The sequence below is a fragment of the Anser brachyrhynchus genome (genome assembly GCF_964034855.1).
Source record: "Anser brachyrhynchus genome assembly, chromosome: 14".
NCBI lineage: Eukaryota > Metazoa > Chordata > Aves > Anseriformes > Anatidae > Anser > Anser brachyrhynchus.
In genome coordinates this window covers 3,941,772-3,967,263 of record NC_137709.1, presented here as the reverse complement: position 1 = coordinate 3,967,263, position 25,492 = coordinate 3,941,772, and the positions used below count along the sequence as shown (strand labels likewise).

The 25,492-nt window shown below is 45.2% G+C and overlaps 1 protein-coding gene across 1 annotated transcript in view; it reads right to left on the bottom strand.

Moving 5' to 3' along the window:
* SMAD5 (SMAD family member 5) overlaps positions 1 to 25,492 on the bottom strand; it is a 74,411-nt gene that overhangs the window by 29,742 nt on the left and 19,177 nt on the right. The window contains exons 2-4 of the mRNA XM_080555391.1: positions 4,443 to 4,549; positions 3,832 to 3,915; positions 2,920 to 3,500 (exon numbers count right to left, since the gene is read on the bottom strand). The gene's annotated coding sequence lies outside the window, so the exon portion shown is untranslated. The remainder of the gene's footprint in view (positions 1 to 2,919; positions 3,501 to 3,831; positions 3,916 to 4,442; positions 4,550 to 25,492) is intronic.

The following is a 25,492-nucleotide window of genomic DNA, read 5'->3' as shown; positions in this document are numbered from 1 at the left end:
CTTCCTTGGGAACATGCTCCCTTTGAACGTGATTGGCATTTGGGTGGGACGCATTCTCTGTTTGGGACAGTGAGATCTAACACACAACCTCACATTCAATACAACCATCTGTTGACACAGTCGTGATCTGGAATTCCATTTCTTGTAGCAATAGTTGGGACCAACATCCACAATAACTCTGCACTGAAAAGTTGTATTTGTGGCTCCATGGCCAAAACCACAGGGAAGCTATTTTTAACACAGCAGAGCTCTAAATAGTGGAAGCGCTGAAAATTTAGCTCACATTATGGGCCAAATTCTTCTCCTGGTTACACCCACTCTATGGAGAAGCTTGGATACAATAAACAGAAACACTCTCAAAGAGAGATTAAAAAAAAAAAAAAAACTTACTTATGAGTAAAAACAGTATTTTAAACTTTAGTTGAAGAAAGGTACACATCCTACATCATTCCCTCTTAATAAAGGAAAGGAAAAAGGAACAATTTGAAATACAAATGATTGAAATTTGAAATACAATAATTGCACCTATTGTGTTAAAGATAATGCTTCCCACTACATGTGCCTGAACCTACCTATAGCTAAAATCTCTCCATTCATTATGCAGGCACTTTTGGCTTAGACCAGCGAAGAGGACACTGAGCTTTATCTGCATCTTGAGAGAAAACACAGCCGATGACTCTAGTGTATGAGTAACAAATCAGGTTATAATAGCTAGACCTAAGCTTAATTACTCATAAGACAACTTTCTAACAGCACGTTATCACCCAAGGATTTCACAACACAAAGCAATTAGTGATGGCAATACAGACTACCAAAGCTTTCCCATGGCGGAGCTGACAGGACTTGACCTTCTCCTGGGTGCATTAGGTGTATTTCCACCGAAGTCCTCAAGTTACACCACACTGGGCCTTTACAACTCGTATTTAAATTTTGTGGCACACTTGGGAAACAAATTTTTTTTCAACCCTCATGACCAAATAGTTGGTTTTAATAATTTCCTTTACAGTATCAAGATCTGCATATACAAGCATAATAATACCTATCATAAAATAAAAGTGTTTTGGGGCAGTAGTATGGTGTAGTTTGGGACAGCACGTTGCAAATTATTTGCTTCTGTTCACAATAAAGCCATTTCCAAAGAAGTCTTATTTAAAAATAAATAAATAAATAAATAAATAAATAAATAAATAAATAAAAAGAGGAAAGGGAACTGGATCATTTTCCGAAACAGAAATTAAAACTTGTGGGAGAAGCCAATAAGATGAGGAAATCTCTAGTTTCTCATAGTAATAGGCAAATGTTATTTTTCATTCAGGGTTTTATCGCTGATGGGATTTCGTCCACTCTTTAAGCACTGCCCTATGACATGTGTTTGGAAAGGAAATACAAGGAGGAAAATCAAAAGGCAAAGGATATATTTTCAATTTTGCTTACATTTTTTGCAAATCTGAAATGTTGGCATTACTGTTATTATCCCAACACCTTCATATTTCACATGGTAAAGGAAAAATTAGAAGGTCATAAACCTTTTGCTCCAACTGCTGAGATGGGCCCCATGTGAGGCACTGTCACTAAAATAGTTCACAACCTTAATTACAATTCACCACAGCTTGGGAATGACAGAATCACAGAATCATTTAGGTTGGAAGAGGCCTCCAACATCACCTAGTCCAACCTCTGACCTAACACTAACAAGTCCTCCGCTAAACCATACCACTAAGCTCTACATCTAAACGTCTTTTAAAGACCTCCAGGGATGGTGACTCCACCAGCTTCGTTGCCCTTCTCTGGACAAACTATAACTTTAACCATACTTTGACTCCAGGACAGTGTTCTTTTTGAGTAAAATGCTTGAGTGAGATGTGAACTCACAGAGCCTGAAGTTTATCACCCCACACCCGCCTTCCCTGTGAGTTCATTGAAACTCCAGCCAAAATTTAGAGAGCCTTCATACGCTAAACTGATCTTATGTACTCGTGACAATGTACAAAATAGTACAGAGAAAAAAAAAAACAACAAACACTGAGCCAAGAAGCATCTCTTAGGGAAAATGTATTAACATTTAAGAAAGCTAACTGCTGCAATGTAACATCACGTAGAACCGTGTTCTTTAGCTTTTAGTGTCTCTTTGGCTTTCTGTCTGCTGGCTTCTTATCGTCTGTTCCCGACTCTTGGACAGGTAACCACTTCAGAGGATTGCAGCAGTACATAGGCCACGGCAGGAGCGTTAGCAGACATGACATTTAGGACTCTCGAGGCGCTTTCAGATCATTTTTAGACTGTGAATGTAACTTCAGCTGCTACTAAGTAGATTTTATTTTGTACCAGATTTTAGCCTTTGGAATGTTATGTTTGGATTGAGCTGGAGAAATGGGAAAAAATGCGATAGTTTGCTTAACCAACTGAAATAAAACTCCTAAAACAAAGCTAAACCATTTTGTCCTTTAATGTTCATATTCCAGTCTGAGCATTGGCACGAAGTCCCTGCTCTTAGATCTGGAAGTCCCCATTAAGATTTGGGAGGGGGGTAGGCAAAAAACCTCGCTGCCTGTTCTGACTCCATTAGTGTAGCTAGCGAGAATTCCCGATCTCCGTACGCATTAAATAAGTATTTAACATTTCAGGATTTAATCGGAATCCCAAAAGTTAAACAATAGCCTCTGCTATCGGTGTCGCTATCTCAGGGGTTGTTTTCGCAGCCGTATATTTAGATCTTGGCCACATCGCACAGTTGCATTACGAATAGTACAACCCCCCCTTAAAAAAAAAAAAAATCAGCAAAATCTGCAAACTTTTATAAAGTGACGCCATCTCAGCAAGTCTCCTTCCCTCTGCTCGAAACAAACCAAGCGAGAGGCAGGCTCGGGGAGGAGGGGAAAAAAAAAAAAAAAAGACAACAACAACTGAGCATAGCTTTACCTTCAGGACATTACTGCCGCTCCATTTTCTGCCCCTTCCCTTTCGCTCCAGCTCCCTTGCAAGCGACGGCCAGCCCTCTGCCGTGCGCTCATCCTGGCGGCAGCGAGGAGAGGGGCGGCGCCGGGCAGGGGCTGAGCTGGGGCTGGTGCTGAGCTGGTGCTGAGCTGGGGCTGGGGAAGGGGCCGGGCTGGGGCTGGTGCTGAGCTGGGGCTGGGGAAGGGGCTGGGCTGGGGCTGGTGCTGAGCTGGGGCAGGGGCGTGGAGTTGAGCGGCCGCAGGCTGCGTGCATGCAGGGCAGGGAATTCACATTCCCGCTTTAGAAACTTTCTGCGATAGCGGCGTGGCAAGGCTATTTTTGCTTCCTGCCTTCATCCTGGAGTAATGCTCCTCGGTCCGCTGCAATGCAGCCATCTTTTGTGCCGTGTCTCTCACGCAATCCGTATCAAAAGCACTTTGCCGGTGTAAATCGTGCCCGTGGCGAGGCTGGCTGATGGTTTTTGGTGAATGATTTATCCAGCACAGTCTTCTCTGTGTGCAAAACGGGAGCGATAGTCATCGCAGTGCGCTTTGCATTAGGTCGCTCTGCACAAAAAGCATGACATACACACAGTCTGGATGCATTAAATGTATATATAGTGTGTAATACATATGAATAGATCTATATGCATTTAATGCATTAGATTGTATGTGTATGCACAAGTGAATACACCCGCGCCTCAAATTGGGCCAGCTTAATTAGGATAATGGCCCTTTCCATGTAAAAAATACCATTATAAAGTATGAATGATCCTCATACCAGGCCTTCTAAATTTGCATTTTACCACTCAACATGTATACATAAAGATGGCAAAAATAGAATGAGAAATATTTTAAAATGTAAGTCTGCAAAAGATAGGTCACTCTGTGAACTTACAGACACAACAGAAGTCATGTTGACAGCAGAGCACGTAGAGGTTTCAAAGTTCAGTTAATAGGAACAGTCTGACAGCTGCACATCCTAGAAGAATCACGGAAAGCAGAAGATAAAATTCTTGTGATTAGGTGCTTGCAGACTCAACATATTTATTATTTATTTAATGAGATTATTATGATTATGCCTAATCATTAGCCATTGGTCTTCATGAAGATAACAGGGGTTGTGTCTAAATTATCAGCTCAGTCCTCTCAAACTGTTTCTCAAGAAACTTTGTGTCTACCTCCCACGGGTTTTGTTCCCTTGCAGAGCTCCAGTTATCTGCCAACACTGGAGCCAAGAGCAGACAGGAAGGTTCAGACACTCCCATAAGGCATTCACGGAGAAGGATGAGCGTGGCAAAAGAAAGCTAGACCTTGCAGATCACTGCTGGAGTTCTTTGAAGGATTCAGCCAGCATGTGAGGCAGATATTTCCTTGCATTCTACTTGGATTTCTAAAAAAAACCTTGACAACATCTCCCACCTTTATCAGGGAAGAAAATCTACCAGGGGAAAGGAGGTAATAATCTCCCAAGAAGGTATAACTACTGAAAGAAAACGAAGCTAATACCTGGTTACTGTTGACAGCAGAGGGAGGTGGAGTTTCACAGGCACAAGTGCACATATTGGTCCAGCTCAACCTGTTCGTGAGCGAGCTTGGGAAGGGAGTAAGGCAATCTGTGGATAACAAAGTTGTTGGAAAAAAAATTAAAAAATTAAAAAAAATAAATAAATACAAGACACCAACCTCTGGCTCTAGAATTTCCCGGGTTGCTAAGTTCTTAGGTCCCTAAGTGCTGGGAGAGTATTCTGTGACATTACTGCCTGCCCTGTCCTTACAGTCTTCCTCTGGGCATCCTCTTGTTGCTTGTAGTGAGGGGCCCAAAACTGAACACAGCACTTGAGGTACGGCCTCACCAGAGCTGAGTACAGGGAGACGATCACCTCCCTGCTGCTGCTGGCTACACTATTCCTGATACAGGCCAGGATGGCATTGGCCTTCTTGGCCACCTGGGCACACTGCCAGCTCATGTTCAGCTGAGCATCGATCAGCACCCCCCGATCCTTTTCCTCTTCACAGTCTTCTGGCCACTCTGCTCCAAGCCTGTAGCGCTGCATGGGGTTGTTGTGGCCAAAGTGCAGGACCCGGCACTGGGCCTTGTTAAACCTCATCTCATTCGCCTCAGCACAGCAGTCCAGCCTATAACATTATGTACAACAAAGAATATTATGTTTTCAAATGTACCTCTGGTCCATCTCTCTTCCAGTGATACCAAAGCCATGTAATAAGAAATTTCCACTCAATGCTAGGGAACCTAACTTCGTGCTCAACAGGAGCAAAACCTGGCTTTTTTTGTTTTCTTTGAAGGCAAAATTGTGGCAAGGAAGAGAATCAAAAAGCTTTTAAAATCAGAGAAGAAATGAGGAACATTTAATGGAAAAGTCATATCCAAATATTTTGTTGTGACTGTGATTGCAGCTTGTGATGGGATTGCAGCTGAACTTTTCCATTTATCCATTTTCCTTCTTCCCTAAACTTGCAGTAAAAAAATATAAAAAATAAAAAAATCCAAACATCAATTTGGTACAGAGGTTCTCGGGTGTAAAAACACAGCAGCTGCAGTTGCACTGAAGTCACCCTGAATACCGGCCTTTTGGAGATTCGTAGAACAAATAGGTGTTATCGTTCTCTTTTACCAAGGACATGTTTCTGAGAAAGCCACACAATTCAACATGAAATAAGTTCTTTCCTGCCTTTCTGATACATACATAATCACACCCAGATTTTAATGTTTTCCTCTTGCAAATCTACTCTGCCAATTTATTGTATAAGCAACACCTTGATCTTCATTCTGTGATACAAATTTCCTAGAAAAGCTCTGAAATTAGTGCCAGTTTTTATTAATGGGATAGTTGGAACAGCAGAGAGAAAGCTACAAACCTCAATTTTAGCAAAATAGTTATTAGTGCTTACATTTAAGTGTGAAAATAATCTCTTTTTTATTCAGCAAAGTATTTATTTCTATGCTTTACTTTACTGCACACTTAAATTCAATTACCTTCATTTTAATCATGGGCTTAAGTGGTTTGCTCTCTCAAGATAATAAGACCATTGGCATTTCATTTAGCTCGCCGAGCTTGTTTTTAAGTAAATCTCGTACTCTCAAGCGCAAACTGACAAACATGCAAATAAGTGTTACCTTTTTTGCCTAAAGACAGAAAATGATAAACCCAGTAGTTTTGCAGTCCATGAGGGGAAACACCTAGGCATGGAATAGATTTTCATTTCCCTGATACTATCATATTAATTGTCTGCTAGTGAAATACTGCCTTGCAAGCTGAGGTTGTACCATCTTTGATCTGCTTCTGTACATTAGCAAGGGCAGACTTAACCATTATTTTCCATTAAAATGAAGAATGTTGTTTGCTGTTTGCTAGACAAAAGCAAATGTCTTTGAGACATTGTGGGCCATAGCTTCACTTGATATAAATTGGCACGTCTCTTTCATTCCAGTGGAATTACACTAATTTTACACCTCAGAGTACATCCCGGAGACTTTCCACGTCATGTATAAACTTGAATAGAGAGATTCTGTATCATGAGGTGAGATCATAATATTCAAGTGTTTCACAGACTTAAAACTATGAGGTCTGGGAATGCTTGACTGTAGCTAGTAAATACAATATGGTCTGGTAATTAAGTGGGACTGATTATTTATAAGAAGAATAAGCCAGTTTGTAGGCAGAGCCAAAAAGCAGTTTTCTTTGCCATGGTACTCTTAATTAACACCTTTTCCCCACCGAAGCAGTAAAATGCAAAACTATGGTTTTATTAAGTCTTACGTTGCTCAAAAAAGACCTTTCAAACTTCATTAACATATGATCTGTTCACCAGCAAAGTGACCATTTTAAAAAGAAGTAAAAGAATAATTGCAAAATTTGAACATAAACCAACTTACACCACTGGCTAGAATATTCCTGACACAATTTGAGAACCGGCATAAAATAATGCCAATTTTCCACCATTCAATTTGAAAGGAAATAAATTATATTATGTTGTATCAGTTACTTCAATTAAGCTGAAATAAAAGATTTTCAGGATTTGCTAACACCTTTAGTGTTTATGGAATCAGACCGAAAGCAAATCCAGCAAAACTGAATTGTCTGCTTTCCATGCAGTCACTGCTACAAAAAGTGGTGTTAATGGAGGCTTCGTATAAAAAAAAAATAATAATAAATTGAATTTATGTAGCATACTTACATTTTTATCTTTCGAGCATTACTGCAATTATTTTCATATACAAGAAGAAATATTCTTAGCGGAAAAACAACAATGCTGAACGGCTATTAGGAAAACTTTAGGAAGGAGGCCTGATACTACCAAAACCAAAAGTTTAGACAAAAGCTTTAAGTCTTTCACGACCAATGTGGAGATCTGAGAAACTGCCTCAGCTCACGGTTACAATAGCTGAAGACAACCGTGGATAGGAGCGGGTGCCATGGGTGCCACACGCAGCCAGGAGCAGGCCCAGCAGGGCAGGCTGGGCCGCGGGCGCCATCTTGTACCGCAGGCGCCATATCTTGTACCGCAGGCGCCATCTTGTACCGCAGGCGCCATCTTGTACCGCGGGCGCCATCTTGTACCGCGGGCGCCATCTTGTACCGCAGGCGCCATCTTGTACCGCAGGCGCCATCTTGTACCGCAGGCCCACAGGCCAGGCCAGCCAGGGGAAGTGGGGAGCCCGGCCTTCCTCTCCTGCAGCCCTCACTGTTGCAGGAAGCATGGAGGACTGGTAGTGAAAGGAGACTAGGAGCAGCTTGCGACAAGCACTCAGGGTTTTCCTTCAAATTACAAAATGTCTGTGCTGCTCCTGGTTGCTCAGAACTTACAGACAGTAATGTTGAATGAAATGGCTTTTCCAGGCCCTGCCCTTCACCTGACTGACAAATACCTTTTTCTGAGTTGAAGAAATACTGGTTTGGATTGGTGGAGGCCTGGCTTCTGGCTGACAGGTTCCTCAGCCTGCCTTTTTTCCTTTCCTCTTCCTGTTGCAGGCTTCACACTGAGAAGAGCATAAGGCCATGCATAGGCCTGAAACATATTATTTAGTCCTTTCTTCCAGAAGAAAAAAAAAAAAAAAAATGTCTGGGGGCAGAATGATTTCAGGATGTTCAAATTCCTAACATGGAAAACCCTGTGGTTAGGCAAAGATAATCCTGTTATTTCCACCAGTTTTACAACACTGTAAGCATCGCTTTCCACCGGGTGGTTATGAAGCTACATCAGGGCTAAGGGAGAACAAAGTGAAACCATCCCAGCCTCTGAGTACAGAAGGGCTTTTGGACCTCCATAAAAGTTCACTTCCTTGCTGTAAGCAGCAATAATTCAGGATAATTCTTCCTAGGTTCTTCACATTTAAACATCAAATAGAATGCATGGCCTCAGAAGTGTTTTCTATCTGCACTGCAAATCAGAGAAAAAGGCAGTAAAAGTTAATAGCTTCTTTGGAACAAATTGTCATTTACAGCCAGCTCACCATTGATGTGTACCCGAACAATCACCTTGAGTTCATCAAGTTCAGTGAATTCAGTGTTATTTAACTGTCATTCTTATATATTAAAAGGCAAGTATACATACATGTATATAATATTTGTTTTTGGCTGAAGTCTTGTTCGTTCTTTCTGAACAGGGCCTGATTAATGACAGCAGAATCCAGCTTCATATTAATGCACCATTCAGTGCCCCATTTTCACACACTGCAATACTACATCTGTGCCTGTTTCATGTTCTCAGTTAAACTGGAAGCAAAAAGAACAGATTGAAATGGTGCATTCCAAGTATCTTTCTCATAGCTTTGCTTGCAAGCTGAATGGACCTTTTTGTAACCAAAAGAACCAGAAGCAGCCTCCTTTCCCAACTGGAGGCCTTTTTAAAATCTGGCTTCTACATTTCTTTATGGCAGCAGAGAGAAAAAAACATAAGCCTGTACTGATGCTGTGTCTGCAGGTTGTCTTTCATAGCAAGGGGCACAATGTGTTTCCCTGGCTGATGCATGGTTGTGCGAGAATCATACATTTTTATCACTTTCGGTTATTGTTTCCTTCCCTCACCACAAATATTTCCCACAGTGCCACTGTTTTCTATTGGCCTCCTTACTCAGCCAAGCTAATAGTTAGGGGCACACTGGGCATTTTGTTATGCTTTTTTTTATGTTCTGGTAGGCATGAAAACACTCAGTAGGGATTCCATTATGTTTTAGCACTTGTGTTGAAGGGTGAAATAACTTCACAGCCTGTCAGAGTAGTGATGCATCATGAATAGTTCCTTCTTTATTCTACATTTCTACATATTTTTATTCAAACATTCTTAGCCATGTTTTGTAACAAGCTGCTTTCACTGTACTCGACTGTCTGGAGGAGGAGGATCTGTTTTAGTTTTCAAATGACCATGAAAGATTGGAAAGAAGTAACAAACAAGAACATCTCTGTATTAAGTTATCAAACTTATTCCATGGATCTGAAGCTGGAGAGCCAAATCTCAGCAAAAAAGTTTTTACCTCCATTCAGTGTTTTACTGCCCTTGTTTTCAGAAGTTTCTGTTGTTTTCTCCTGGGTATTGGTGTCTCAAACTTTGACAATTTTGTCTCTTCCGTGATTTATTTGAAGACTGAATCTGTCAGAATTTACATAGGCAGAGCAAAGGGAGAACCAGGGTCAAAGCCCACAAAGTTTGTGTTCATTTGACCCTTTTCACAGATTGTTGCCTTCAGAGCCTTGTCAACAGCAACTGCTTTTCCAACACCACAAAATGTCAGATTTGCTTTTTTATTGTGTTGCTAGAACTCATCTCATTCCTACATTCAGCTGAATAACTGCACCAAGCCCCTGGTAATGCACATCTCTGATGAGTTCATTTTCATGAAACACCCAAACTATCTTTTTCAGTATCGAATGTGTGAAGGTCGTTTAGCTGCAGTGAGGAGTGCTGCTTGGAAGGGACTGTGACCAAGGTCAAGGATGTATAGCATCAGCATGGGAGAAGAGGAAAGGGCATTTCTCTACTCACATTGCTCCTCACAGTGCAATTCAAGCTAGAAGTCACTGAGTATTCCCAACTGTTCCTCAGCTTTTTAAGATAAGAACGTCAGTGAGGGAAGGATTTTCTGTACTCACAAGATAAATGCAAGGCAAAAAAACTGCAGTATGTTCTCAGTCTGGCAGCATCCTTCTGACTCACCACAGCTCTCCTTTGGGTTTACTTTTGGGATCTCTCTGGGGCTGTCCAAAGCCACCAAGCCAGACGGTAGATCAAACTGGGATGACATACCAACAGTAACACAGCCTCTGTTGTGTTCCCCTATGTGCTGACCCATGCTCATCGGCAAAATTTCTTGAGTAGGCCATGACAATATACGTTCCCTAGAGGACCACCTTTAAAAACAGGTTACACACTAAATTCTAGAACATTAAGTTGAAAACACAGGAGCAATTTCGTCGCGGTACTTCAAAGGGCCCCATCAGGGGCATCTGCTGTAGCTTTGCCCTAAACCCCACTGACGGTGAGCAGGACACGTGCTGCCGGAGGCAGGCTGAGAATCAGGTCGTGACTCAGAGTGTTGTTAATCTTCCTTCCTTAGGGTTTCCTTCCTCCCTGTCTCCAGGAAGCGGGTCCTACACCAGCTTTCTGCCTGGAACAAAGGGCGGCCCCACCGCAGCATCTTGGGCTAACCTCCTGCAAAGGAAAGGAGTTCACTGCGCACGCAGTCCCATCAGTTCCTGCTGACATCCAAGGAAAGGCCGGAGCTGCCCGGCTGTGACTGCTCGCTTTGATGCTACCCCTGGTGTGAACAGAGCAGCACGTCCAGGGGCTGCTCAGCAAAGCCAGACCTGGACACGTTCAAGCACTCTGGGCCAGACCCTTCATTTCACTCAGCACCCACAGCAGCAGGATGCTGAGCAAAACGCGGCTGTGTTGTAAAAGGCGGGATGTGAAGTACAGAGACCGTAGCAGTGTGCTGGCTCGTGCCTCGCCAGAAGTCCCAGGCTGTGCCCACTGCATGATCCCCTCCCGGGATCTGCAGACTCACGTCCCCGTGCTGAAACCAAAGCCCTGCTTCCCAGCCCACGCACCATGTCAGCTGCACTCTGGCTCGTACAACAGATACCAAGGGACTTATGTGCACAGCAAAGTCAAGCTTCAAATCCCACCCTCTATTCCTAAAGTAAAACGCAGAGAGAAAAAAAATATACTTTAATCAGTCCATTGCACTTCTAAAAATATGGGAGTGAACTGGACTAAGACAGCACTCACTAAAGGGAAAGATGAGAACCCTCTCTCTAAACCTCTGTAGTCCTCTGTTGATTTACAAGTCCTAAAGACAAAGTTCATTAACAGCATTTCCCTTATGACTTGACCTGGGTTGGAAATATTTTTTCACCATTAGCTAAGAATATATCCTAAGAATGGTAACACAATATTTTCCTATTGACCCAGCAGAAAAAAATTCAGAATCAGTTAAAATAGATGGCTGTATGGATTCAGCTGTGTAGCGAGCTGCGTAAACTAAAGCAATTGCACCAAAATTATAGCAAGAAATTTTAAATAAGCAATAAAACATTTTGGCTCTGTCCTTATGTTCAATTTTCATTGATTTACTACAATGGGATGCATTGAAAGGAACCTTCTGCTTAAAATCCATGGTGAGCTATAACAAGGTTTCTACGACATGATGGCAAATTTGAAAAAAAATTTGGAAAGCTCTGCATCATGAATGTAGACTGGCCTTTTAAGGATACCACGTAGTGCCTGGGTTTTGCAGAAGCGATTCAGTAAATTTAGCAGCCCAAAGTCAACAGCTTCTTGTTCTTTCAGCAGTTATGTGGTCTTGGGAAAAAGAAAAAAAAAACTTCCCTTTATCTCAATTTTCTCAGAATTTTGAGGGTTTTTTTCGCCTATTTTTTAAATATAAATCAGCAACTCTTTTACGGACCCATTTATTGCAGGAATAACTGTAAACTGCAGGTAAAATTGCTGGCTCAAAGAACTCAAAGGACACAAAGCAGACTTCGTGCTCCCTCCTGCCTCACAGACATTTTATCAGCTGGAGGAAAATTAATAACATCCCAGAAGTGATTTGCATTCACAAGCTCAATAAAAGAGAGGCAACACAGAAAAAGTAATCACACGGGAATGCAGAGAACATTAAAACCAGCAGGAGAAGACAGCGTATAGTCAAAACACAGGTGCTTCATCATCATATTTTCACTCGAGTGGCCGTATCCTCAAATAACCTGCAGAGAAATCCCTGGAAGAGGTGGTGGTGGGAGGACTGCAGGGGATGCAAGAAACGATCTGTGGAGGGCACGGAGCTGGCTCTGCCGGCACCAGGGGATCAGAGGCAGCAGAAGGGGCTGCGCTGAGCTTCTTCTCAGTGACCCAAAGATGCGAGGGCACAGCTGGGCTCTCCAGTGGGTTACCTGCTGTTTTCTTAGAAGAGCAGGTAGGCCCCATGAGTTACACGCATAACAATTTTGGTGGTTTGTGAATAGAGAAGGAAAAAAAATACACCCCTTTGGGTCTGCCTGGCCCAGATTTTTACAGGTGGTGGTTGCAAAGTGGGTTGAGACATGAGCCCTTGCTGGAGAAGGGGAGAGCAGAGGGCAGGGCTGCGTGCCACCATGCATGGCGGTGGCAGCCACCATGAAGAGCAGTGTTCCTAATGCCAAACGTGTTGGCACTAAATCACAGCAGAACAGACTCCAGAAGTCTAAGAGCATCTGCACGCATATTGTTCTGGTTACGTGCTGCCTTCATCATGGCAAGAAAGGTGCCTGAATAGCCAGGGCTGTAGAAGAGATGTCACGTTCACTATTTTACCATCCCTGATCAGAAGAAGGAAGGAGAGAAACCATGTATGCTTACAATTAGAAGCCAGGGGCCTGATCCAGAGTCTATTGAAGTCAACAGAAAGGTTTCCATTGACGTCAGCGAGCGCTGGGATGGGCCCCCAGAGCTTCGCTGCATGCTAACAACATCTTGACTGTTGTCAGCTGGGGCTCCGCAGGGTGAATTTCAGGAGTGGTTCGGATACCCCGTCTCCCTCACCCTGTGCTATGGGTACAAGGGCAGCCTGCAAGCAGGGGGCTGCAGGTTTTAGGCTGGTTCCAAACACAGACCAAGCAGCAGCACACTGTGCAGCAGCCTTGGGCTGTGCTAAATTAATGCCATCTGCTACTGGCCTTCCTCCCCTCGCCTCCTCCCACCTCCTCCCTCAGGGGGCTCCTGACAGTGGAGAATAGCTGGAGTACAGTCACAAGCCTCACGCCTCTTCCTGTCCCTAACACACCCTTTACACCCTTTGTTTCTCTCTAAGTGTCATGGGTGGAGTAGGATCCCAGTACGCTGGCTCCAAACCAGCTGGCAGCATCTGGCCGGCCTCAGCCCCATTTCTCCCAGGCCTGGAGGACCTGAAGCAGGCAGAGCTTCAGCTCTGCAGTCTCTGGGGGTTAATGTTTTTTTCTTTTTCTTTTTTTTCCCCCACCAGGAGAGGAGTTATTTTCAGTGACATCACTGCCCCCCTGGCTGAAAGCTTATGAGCTTTCCAAACACAGAGGAGAATAGCAAATGCTGTGTGAAATCTCCTCTCACCCTAGCTTGGAGCCTTTGCCAACAGCCCTCGAAGGGGAAAGCTCCCACTGCTAGTCTGAGAGTTCAAAAGGTAGCAGCCATTTCTCACCATGAGTGTTTGGGAAATGCAATTGAAAGTAAAGATCCTAATTACATTTGGCATTTCTAATAGTCAGTCTCCCGCTAAACAAATGACATCATTTGTGGCATTGGCAGCAAAAAGGGCCCACTGTAAAGAGACTGTAAACAAGAGTCCATCCAGACTCATTCTGCTCTAACAAAAGGAAGGGGAAGAGGGGTGAGTCTTGCTCAATGACCACGATGCCCACGTTTTTCTCAAGTATTAAACATGTTCTGATACCTCCGCAAAACAGTTTGGAAATAGGGAAAAACACGCAAAGAAACGGGGACTTTTGGCAATCAAGGAAATCACCGCGCTCGGCTGTGCAGCTGCTCGGGCCAGGGCATGGTGGCTTTTCTGGATCAGAGCCTTGTCAATACCAAAGATCTGTGAGGCTGGGGAGAACCTCCTCTTGGTTATCGAAAGCTATATTTGACATGTTGATGGGATGCCTTTTCCAAAAGAGGACTTACATTTGCAATTCCCCTTGAAAAAAAAAGTTGCACATCAGAGCTTTCTTCCTCGTACAACACTGCGTGCTCTTCGCCCTTCACGTGAGGGTGTCACAGCTCACATCTCCACTGAAGTTGCATTTAAACCTACAGAGAGCTCCCTCTAGAGAGGAGCAAAGAGGCTTTTAAAGAGGCTTTTCCCCAACATGGAGAAACTCCCTACAGTTTTTGTGCAAAAATGCATCAGCACAGCCTTTTGGGGGAAATACCAGCGAGAGAAGGCAGAAGCTGTGCACCAAAATGTGGTTAAGGGAAAAGGCAAAAATTTCCCCTCTTATTAAAGAAAATTAGAAGATAAATTAAAAAAATCAGATGGCTGTATTTCAGTCTCAGTTTGGGTATTTTCCAGAAATACCCACAGCCTGGGTCTAGTGCTCTGTCCTGTGGCTGTGCTGGGGTCAGCACAAGGCAGGAGGATCGTTCAGAGCTCTCCTCCCCTCCCGGTGATCCTGCTCGACCCCACTGAGTTTGTCATAGTTGAGGGCATCCCAGCATGAAGCGGTGTGAACACAGAGCATTAATTGTAACAGGATGTGGTTAGAGGCTTTTTGATATCCGCATGCCCGTAACTGTAACCCGTATTCAGCTGTTTTCAGCCCTCAATGCAAATAGAAGTAACATTTGCATTCAGATTGCCTTTAGTGCATAGATGTGCTGGGTGATAAGTTAAAACTACAGCATAAGGGGAATGCGTATCTTTTCCATGTCATATTTATTGGTGTTTTTTTTTTCTCACCAGGTGCTGGAGATAAGCGCCCTCTGTCAGATTTCTTTTTAGGCAGTTGCACTCACTGCTGCAGAAAAATAATGTGAGTTGAACCGAGATCTTAATCCTTTCCCGCTGCTTGATTTTTGAAATTGCTGTGCTTTGACCAGCTTCCTTCCCCTAAGGAAAGATCTCGGCCCGCTCTCTTTTTCCTTTGCACAAGTCTGACATACACTTTTCGTCCAGGCGTATGGAAATATCCCCTCGCCTGCAAAGTGAGATGGGTTCATAATGTTCCCTTTTCTTATTAGTTGGGTTGCATGACACTCTCTGAACCTCACGCGAGCCCTTTCACGGTAGTTAGGCCTCATTCATGGGAGCACTCGCCTTGCTGAGTGTGAAAGAGGCCATTTATGCCTAATAATGATAATAACCAGCAGTTGGAGGCTGGGAAAAGAAAGGAAAATAAAACGCCACAGAAGTTTACAGGAAAGGCCGCTCAGCGCTGCCAGGAGGGTGAGAAGGTCAGACATCTGGTGCTCGGTCCTGCTCTGGATCACAGGCAGGAATGCACGGCCGCGGCGGTGGGGCTGGGCCGCCTGCCCCGGCCGGGAAGCCGGTGGCCGGCAGGGCCTGGGGCGTGCTGCCCTGGGACCTCTTTCCTTTGGGGTCCCGCAGCCAGATCCTCCTGCCCGGCCAGGCTCCCAGCAATGAGAAAATCTGGCACAGAGGAGGAAAAACGCACCCTGAAAAAGTCACGGAGAGTAAGCTGGGGTGAGGACTACAAAGGAAGTGTTTGTGAAATCCCTCAGAAATCATGCTATATTTATCTTCATTAACCGTAAAAAAAAAAAAAACAATTACAGTGACCTGTGCGCCCTAACTCAGCAGTCCCAAGCTTTCTGGGCACAGGCTGCCAACGTTCATATAAAAAGCATGTGTTTCTGGGAAGCCAGCTGCAAACCACCTTGCCCCTTGTAGGTTCTGCTTTAAGGGGCCACAGACATTACAGCTTTATTCTGCTCCAGCAAAGCCAAAAATTGCAAATATGCGGAAACTGTGAGTATGAAAACCATGGCTCATTCTGGATACACGGAGCTCGCCCAGATGTTGGTATCTGGACCTCTGCACGTGTGGCACACACAGACCGGGGTGAAGCTGGTTTCAGTATCATGGTAGAATTTGCAAATGCAAATCACCAAGCAGTGCCCTAGCATCTTCCTGCTGTGAAAGCAACGGGAGAGACCTCCCATGTAGGTGCAAGTCACTGAAACATATAGAGTAGCAGGACCTACAGTTTCCTAAATCCTAGAATAATGCTTGAGTTTAATGCTTGAGTTTAACCTTCAAGGGCTCAGCAATCCACAAGAGAAGGAGTATCTTATTACCAAACCCTGCAAGATCTTGGAATGTTTTTCCTTTGATGCTGCAATTTCAACACCTCCGGCATTTATTGTAAGCTATCTCAAACCTTCACTCTGTTGTTCAGTTTACGTTCATCTCCATCTATTTTTAACAAAAAATAAACTCAAAAGCACATTGAAGAAGTACGATATTTCTCCTGAGTATCATAAGACTGCTTGATCACATCTTTTCCTGGCACTTAGTTCATTGGTTTATGAATTATTTTGTTACACTGAGTGCATAGTTGATAGTTTAATGGTCGAAAGTGATCGTTCTTGAAATACGGATGGAGTTGTCATGGTAATACATTGCCACGAAGATTAAGGCATGCTTAAATTAAGGCATGCATTGAATTCTCAGTTGTTTTAGCTACTCTTTCCTTGCCATGTTTGGAGAACATCATATCTAGTGAAATCCTCCAAGACATCTTACAGGATTACCCATCCAGCAGTGACTAACCAACGCCTTGAGTCACCAATTTGCCATCCTTGGAGCCAGGCCAGTCATGTGCAGCGTGCGCCCTGGCCCTCTTGAGCAGGCAGAACAGCCATTGGGCTCCAGCACTGTCTGTTTTGCAATACCAGGAATTCTTTCCACCCCCTTTGAACTAAATCTCGAGCAGATGAATGCTCCGCTGGAGCGTTTGGCTCAAAGACATGCAGGAAGATTTTCAAGAGCAGAGAAGAGTTCAGACAACAAGGAGAGATGGGTTTCGAAGGTTTGATTTTATTTTTTTAAGGAGCTTTAAAAACAACACTAGCAGTAGATGGGGTTAAGAAGGCTTTCAGAAACGCTTGTTGAAAGCGTCACCCTCGGAGTTGCCTCCTACACACCTTATGCAGCAATTTGTTGAGGAAGAAGTCACCACAGTGATAATTTCTATCAGAAACTCTGACAAAGAAGATATTAGTCAGGTGTAGAGTATATTTGATATCCTGATAGCATTTCTGACTTGAAAGAGATCAGCTCACACCAATTAAATGTCTGGTCATGGGTGACCTGTCACTGGGGACTTTTCGTGCAGCGCGCCCTCCCACTGGTTCACTGACAGGGTCTGGGGGGAAGGATGAAGCATCATTTCCCCAAACCTAGCTCCCTGTAACCAGCCTACTCCAGTGTTCATGGTAGTTTACAAAGATTTAGTCTGTGCCTCCCCATCTACGCACAGTGGTGAAAAACATATAGTAAAGCCTTATCTTTGACAAAATTTGTATGGGAAAGGAGCATTATTGCCAGTCCCATGCAGGGTCTCAAATCCGTGCTGGTATTTGAAACACAAGTAAAGAGAAACCTCCAGGCATTCAAACTCAAAAGAAGAAAAAGAAAGAAAAATGCCTAGTCTATTAATACGTGGAAATACAATTTTCAGAATTGCCTAAGAAAGACAGAAGCCCTATATTTATTTCTAAAGCTCCTATCACTTTGGAGGAAGCAAATCCACAGCAATAAACATTTGCAAAGAAAACTGTTGTAAAATCCACTAATGCACAGTAATAACACATTGCGACTGCAGTCAACACCTTTCTCGTCAATCCAGCAAATTCACTGCCCTGTACGTGATCTGCAGCTTGCAGCAAAGATGACCCCAAGCACATGGGAAAAGGATCAAAACAAAAATCACGTGATGATTCTTAACAGAAACTCCATCATCCATGGAAGAGACAAACACACATGGCCTTCAGATTCTTGTAAAACAATACCAGGGCTGCATCAGGACTGAAACTGGGAAAAGCAGATGCTGCCCAAAGAAGAATATGCTGGAGATGTTTAACATGCACAGCACATATCAGGAAATCATAGTGCTTTCATGTGAGCTGAGAAAAGCTCATTGCAAGCTCATTTCCAGATAGCATCGATGAACCTAATGAGGGAGAGACTCAAGAGGCAGAATTCTGAACAGAGGCCGTAGGCTCGCTGGGGCTGGCTGAGTGAGCCCTTTCATTCACTTCTCCTGGAGACAGGAGCAAACTACAGAAGTAAGGCCAGCCTTCGGGTCAAGAACTACCAAAAAAAAATCACAGGAACAGTTCTCCAGCATTTCCTCTTAAACAACCCCATTATCCGCAGCAAGGACTAGAAAACTTCAGGTGGTGCTCATTCATGGAACAAGAAAGACTTGCACAAGGCAGGAGGGTCCCTGAGGCACAGGGGAGAGCACTTCCCTGTCCCCCAAAAGGCATTTTGGACTCCTTCAGAAATGTATTGAGTTTAACCCTTGCATTTGTTTCTCTAAGTGTATGAAAACCATCTCTAGCTTCTAATAGGTACCAAATCCATTGTTTTAGCTAGAAACTCATATTAGCTTTGGGCCAGGGGAACAGACTAGATGATCCACAGAAGTCCTTTTCACAGTGGTTTCCATAATTTTATAAACCAGTTGCAACTCTCATAGACCTTTAGAGGCATCCAACAGCAAGTTTTGTACAGTACAGACCTGTGCAGATCATCTGGAAGCTAGCAGTATTATTCCTATGGACAAGTACATCTTAATTCCTTTTGTTTCAGTAGAAGAACTATTCCTGATGCACAACAACAGACATGGAAAAAATTTCACTGTGCTTATGGCTGATATAGAACTAAGACACTTTCTGGCTCAAGCATGAAGAGGTGGCAGAGAAATCATATTAGATAAAATCGACAAATATTTAGGGTGTTCACATGGGGTGTTCCTGGAGCAAGGTGCGGAGCTTCAGGTGTGTGTGCAGTTGGGCATTCACTGTTTTCCATATGCACAGTTTGCAAATGGGAGGAAAAAGAAACCTCCGTGTTCAACCACAACTACCTCCAGAATGTCTGTTCACCAGATTTCAACTCCTCCGTTCTAAGAACACAAAGGCCACCACAATTTCCTCAACTGTCATCACCGAGTACAAAAAGGTGATGCTTGGAGTCCCAGCTCAGTACAGGCGTGCTGCACCCGTGGCCCTCCAGGCACATCCACCAGGCTCTTCCAGAGACACCGCAGTGCCACGTGAACATCAGGTGAACAATGGCAAAACTCAAGCCAAAAGTGACAACAGAAACAGCTGGGTCCTACGGAAGGGAGGTGACTGCGCCGATGATGTTGCTGTTGGCCACGGGCCCTGCTGCAGGGCAGCTGCAGCGCCTTCTGGGGAGCGCAAAGGCCACAGCTGCCTCGCTTTTAGGATGCAAACTGTGCCTGTCAATGTGAAGGAAAAGCAGCTTGTGCCCTGAGTCTATTCTCACCCTTCCTTCCTCTTAGAGGAAAAAATAAATAAATAAATAAACACTCTCCCCACATAAAAAAGAAAAACAGGCGATTAAAATGTTGGGGCTGACACTTTGTCTAAATTTTTGTTGTTGTTGTTGTTTTAAACCATCTGGTATTTTAAAGTAATATGTCAGGGGGTGTTAATTATCCTATAGGCATCAGATGAAGCCCAAACCCCCTCCTCACCAGCAGTGTGAAAATGCACCGACAAGCACCATTCACACAGTTAACGCAGTGCTGGCGTGACGTGCGAGCTGCCCGCCAGAGAAACACGTGAAGCAGCCACTTGAAAAACAAAATTCCCCACTTTCTTGTGCATGTGGAATGAGCATGATTTATCTGGGAAGGAATTTGCCCTCAGTGTTGATCTCCTTAAAAGAGACTGCAACTAAAATAGCTACAAGGCTGTTCAAAAAATTAACCAGTTGTCGTGTGCAGGGACTTTCACGGATTTTCCCCGCGTCATGAGCCAGGCTCTTCCCAGCACTGCTGTCAGTGCCTCACGAGCCCTCATCCCACAGCAGATGACGGCAGTGGGTCCGAGTGGGGTAAAGAAATCACCACTTTCAGGTGATTTCTAACACAGGAGGTTCCAGCCGAGAGCAGGATCCCAGCTAGGAGCAGGCCGCAAGGGCCCGGGCCTTGGGCAAGGCCTGTGGTGGTTTGGAGGCAGGGCCGGAGCCAGCTGACACAAATCACTCCCCCAGCCAAAGAGGAGGATAGCAAAGCTCAGGAAGCAGGATTAGAATCACAATTTGTTGGCGCAGACAGTGTTGGCTTCGTAGCATTTGCAAAACCTAAAGTGAATTGCTGGGGGGCGGGGGGGGCACCCAACCAAAAGCCTCCCAAACAAAACAGTCTCTCTTTTGTAGGTTCAGCGTACAAACTCTCCCACACAGCCAGGCCCTGAGCTTTGGGCCAAGCTTGGCTTCCATTTCCAAAGCAAAGCAGCAGCAAGACAGGGGTCAGGGCCGGCCTGCTCAGTGACCATGGGCAGGGACAGACAGACCATGGCCCCCCCCACCCCCCACCCCGGGCCCGTAGCATGGTGAGACAGATTTCATGTCCTTTTACTCCTGTTACTCACAAAAAAATCTTCATTTTTGTCTTTTACATAGAAAAAATAAGAGTTCATTGAAGGGTTTTAATGAACCTTTAAAGACATCACTGCACGGAATGCTGAATTAACCTGCCAAAACAGCATTATTGAGCTCCTGGAAATTCATGACAAGGAAATGCATGTTTAATGTACCTCATTTAAGCCATATTATTCAGGGGAATCAGCAGGTGTATTGCTCTGAAGCACACAAGATGCTAATGGAGACAGCGTGCAGTCATTCACCCTGTGCCTTTCTAGAACTGAAGAAAAACAGTCAAAAAAAAATACTTTCCTCTCTTCCAGAGGCAAAGGGGGCTTTTAGTCTTTTTTCTTTTTTTTTTTTTTCTTCCCACACAGGACAGGTCTGTGTGTGAAGCAAGGGGTAGCAGACTAGGTCGAGTCTCCTGCCATGCCAGGGACAGCCCAGAGCCCATTTACTCCTAGCATTTCAGACCCAGACCACAACCCTGAAAGCCCTGACTTCCCTGCTGCCTCACCTGGGAAGCACTGTGATGCCATCGAGCCCTTAAAACTTCCACATGTGCCCCAAATTGCTGCCAACCCCGCAGCCTCGCTTTCCCTCCTGCATGAAAAAGTGGGAGGTAGAAGATGTGGCTTCCTGAGAGAGAGTCTGCACCACCAAACTATCAGCAATTATTTCTGAATGCATAGTTTTTCACGCTGCAAGTAAAGGTGCACAGATAAATTACTGAAGATTCACTGATGCCCAGAGCATGCTGCTGCAGCACACTGCCAGAGTGGAAGGGGAACAATTCTGGTCTTTACTTCCAAAACTGCTCCATCTGATGGCGAGCTGATGTAAAACACAGCCAGAATTTTAGAAGCAAGAGCCCAGGAAGCTGGCTCTTTGCTACTGGCATCCACCTCAGGTCCCAGCTCCTTTCGTAGCATTACAGCAGGGAGCAAATGCTTGCACCCAACAACTCTGTCTTCTTCAACAGCACTGATTCACTGAAATAAATCCCTCTAAATTTAAGTTCCTGACATCTTTATGCCAACACTGCTTCTCTATAGTGAAACCTTTCTAACAGTGTGGACAGCACATTCTCCCTGAAGACTTATCTTGCACAGAAACAGCAAAGAAATTGCCCATCTCTCCAAGTGAAAAAGGAATAGGAATAGCTAGCTACAAGTTGCCTGTCAATACATCTTCGCTGGAATATAGAAAATTGCTCCATTGTTTAGGAGGCTGTGGAAAACCTGCCAGGCTACAAAAATACTGAGATGCTCTTATCAGAGTGGCACGAGTGCATAGAAAAGGAATTGCATGAAATTGCCCAAATGCAGCCACATCTAGAAATGCCTGCAAATAACAGTGTACTCCCCAGACTTTGGAAAAGACACATCCTCCACAGAAATGTTTCTGGGCACGTGAGGGCCAGAGGGGTGACAGTGCAGTAAGAAGTAGATCTTGACCAGCTTCACAGCTATGGAAGACAGAACTGGGGAGCTCTCACCAGTTGGCCTCTGCTCACTGTCCTGCTGGCAGCAATGACTGGGATTTCAAACAGAGCCTCTCACGTGCGCTGTAATGTAAGATGATGGAGACAGTTGGAAGAGATAAGAAGGGGATTATTCTCTTATTTCCCATAATGTGAATGAAGAGATGAGGACACCTGTAAGTACAGCAGCTGGAAGCAATAACACCATATCCCCCATTTCAGACTTTCTTATTCAGTGCTGAAGAGGACAATCCTTCCTGATGCCCTGCAACCACACTGCTCAGTATTCATGCCCCATTTTCCCCCCACTTGTCTTCGTTTCCATGCAGGTATTGGCAGAGCAGTGCCACCAGCGGGGAGGGGACAGCAGGAGCTGATGGGCACGAGCTCCCCAGCCCTCCATGCTGCGGGTTTCTGGAAACAACATTGGATTGCTCCCACTTACTAAAACAGGCGCAGTTTTTACAGCACCATTTAAACGACTTCCTCAGGAAATTTCACAGGCACACTGGCAGGCATTGATTTCAAGCAGAAAATAACCCAGCAGGAAACTCAAAGAGGAAAGATGTGCTGTAATTATATCTCTTCGGGGCTTGCAAGACAGAGGAAGACAAGACATAAACTAGCACATGCACCGAAGCTACAATGTGAAGCAATGCTGTAATTAATACAACCAAAGCTTTCAGAGTGCTTTTCTTACAATCAGAGTTTCGATGCCTAAGCACACAGTTATCCCTTTGCTTACACACACGAGCTCAGCAGCGTCGTTGTTAATTGGCACGGACTGTCTCATCTCTCCGCAATCCGGTTAAACAGACACAAGCAATTAAATACCTGTGACGATTTCTAGCTCACAAAAAGGGCCTGGGATGCAGCTTAGGCTTTCACTCCATTTCTAGAAATAAACGCTTTAACAGAAGAAAACAGCACAATGAACATAGGTAACGGCTCTGATATCTGAAACTGCTTCACACCATCACAAGAACAGACGCTCCTTTTATGCAGCTTCTCTCAAATCACCTTTTCTCAGCCAGCTTAGGATCTGCACGCACACTCCCTCTCTTTAGCTAATTGAAAATTAACCTGCGGTGTCTTTTTGCTTCAAAGCACATGATTGACAAAGCACGGATGAGTTGTACGGTGATAATTACTTTCAGCATATCCAAGTGAAACTCTCAATGGAGAAATAGAGGTTGGAGGAGGGACTAAATTCACAGCTATTTTTTTCCATCCAGTTTCAATGAAATATATTTCAGGACATGTGCCAGAGACCCCAGATATCTTAACATAGGTCCCACAGTGAGGCTGCAATGGAGCCCAGCTTTCCCACGGCCCAGGCAGCATCCAACCTGTTGGACTCCACTTTCTCTCTACAGCACTCCTGAGATGCTGATGTCCTCTGGCTGCAGAGGAGACAACAGCTTGCAAGTCTCTCGATATTAGCTCGCTCTGTCCCTCTGTTGAAAGGAAAGCCTCCCTACCACAAAGGGCCACCCCAGCCCTCCAGCACCCCAAAGCCACCCCATCACATGGAGCAGTGATGCGGACAGCCTGTGGGGAGTCAAACAGCACAGCTGCTTGTTTAGTGAGGGGCTAACCCTTGCAGCCAAGGTCAGGCACGATGAGGCTGCAACCACAGGTCACGTCAAATGTGCCGTGAGCCGGCACCAGCAGCTGCTGAACAATAACTGTTTTCACTTTTAGCCACCCAGGCTGCCCTTCAGCTTGCACTGCAGAAGACAATAGCCCGACCCCGGCTCAGCCGGGCCCTCCCTGAAGAATCAAAACCAATGCTTTCACCCAAAGGAAGACTACTTTTTTTTTTTCCTCTAGGTTTTGACTATATTATTGAAAAACAAAAAAAATTTCTACCCAGTTCTTGCATCAGAAAAAGTGTGAGACAAGCCTCAGATTTATTTTTCTAAACCTGATTTTGCAGGAGCATTATGTAAGCAGAAGTTTTTCATCTCCCATGACTATAATTTAACGCCTATTTTGACTTTGCCACATACACCCAGGTACAAACGCAACGTTTGTTTATGGAAGGGGAAAACACATTATTTTACGTTTCTCCTCAGTGCAGATTTATCCATTTTGATTTGCAAGAAGAAAAGAAGAAAGAAAACCCTTTCTATTGCTGCAAACCCCGAGCCTGGGCACATTTTTGCACTTTCCCCCACTGCCACCCGGTGACTTCTTGCACTTTCCCCACCTCGGCGCAAAACACGAAGCAAAGCTTAAACACGAAGCAAAGCTTTCATCGCAAGGCTCGGGTTTGCGTTGTTACCAGCAGGGCTATTTATATTCCCTGGAACAATAGCTGACCTTGGCCCAGCTCGAGCCCTTGGATACCCCGGGCTCGCATTGTCCCGCAGCATTCCCACCCAGCCGCCTGCGGCCGCCTTCCCTCCCCAGAGCTGCCAAGCCCTTGGGTGCAGGGTGGGGACGCGGCAGGCACCATAAACAAGGCGAGGCTCCACGCTCAAGGCTCGAAGCCCAAAGGCGAGGAGAGGTGCTGCTTTCTCCATCCTCCTGCAAGCACGGAGGAAAGGTCACCGCTTCCCCAGTGACCTCCGCCACGAGATAGTTTGCTTTGCTAGCAGCGATCGCTTCTCGGAAACACAAAGCAAACCGTACTCCCTAGCGGCTGGCTTCCTTTCTTTCTGGAAAGAAAGGAAAGGGCCCGGCGGAGCCCCCCGGTGCTGTACCCGGGCGTGCTCCTGCCGGCCAGCCGGGGCCCCCCGCCCGCAGCCCGGCGGCGAGGGCGCTGCTCGGGGCTGTGGCTGCGGAGGGGCCGCCAGAGGGACCTCGCGACCAGCGCTGGGACAGCCGAGCCCAGCAGTGCCCCAGCACCCCCGCAATGCCGCAGGACCCCCGGCACAAGGGGCAGGGCCGGGGGGCGAAGCAAGGTCCCCCCCGTCGCCAGCCCGACGCGGAGGCGCAGCGGAGGGGATGCGCTCCTGCGCCTCCATCCCGGGCGTCGCGCTCCTCTTCTGCCCGCTGCAGGGCACGCTTTGAATTCACAGCTTACAGCCAGGCAGGGGGCACCTTTCATCCCCCACAGCAACATTTTTGAGTAGGAATAATTCCTTCTGAATTTGGGATCTCCCCCGAGAACGAAATCAAGTCAATATACGCATATAAAAGCGTTTGAGAAACTGGGATCCCTGTCTCCAGGTAAAACCATTTCGTTCTGGAAACTCCTGAAACACACCTGGGAGGACAGGCAGGTACCTGCCCGTGCCATCAGCCCCTTCCTGGGCAGATCCGGGGCTGCACAGCCCAACTGGACTTTATCAGAGCAGCTATTTAAGGCTGAATAATTTCCTCCTCCCTCTTCTAACAGCATCTTCAGCTGGCATAGGGCCCGGGGGCAGGAGGAACCTGCCAAGGAAGTAGTTCTGAGTTGCAGCAGCTCTGCTGGGAGACTTTAATTTTTCTCTAGCATGACTCTGA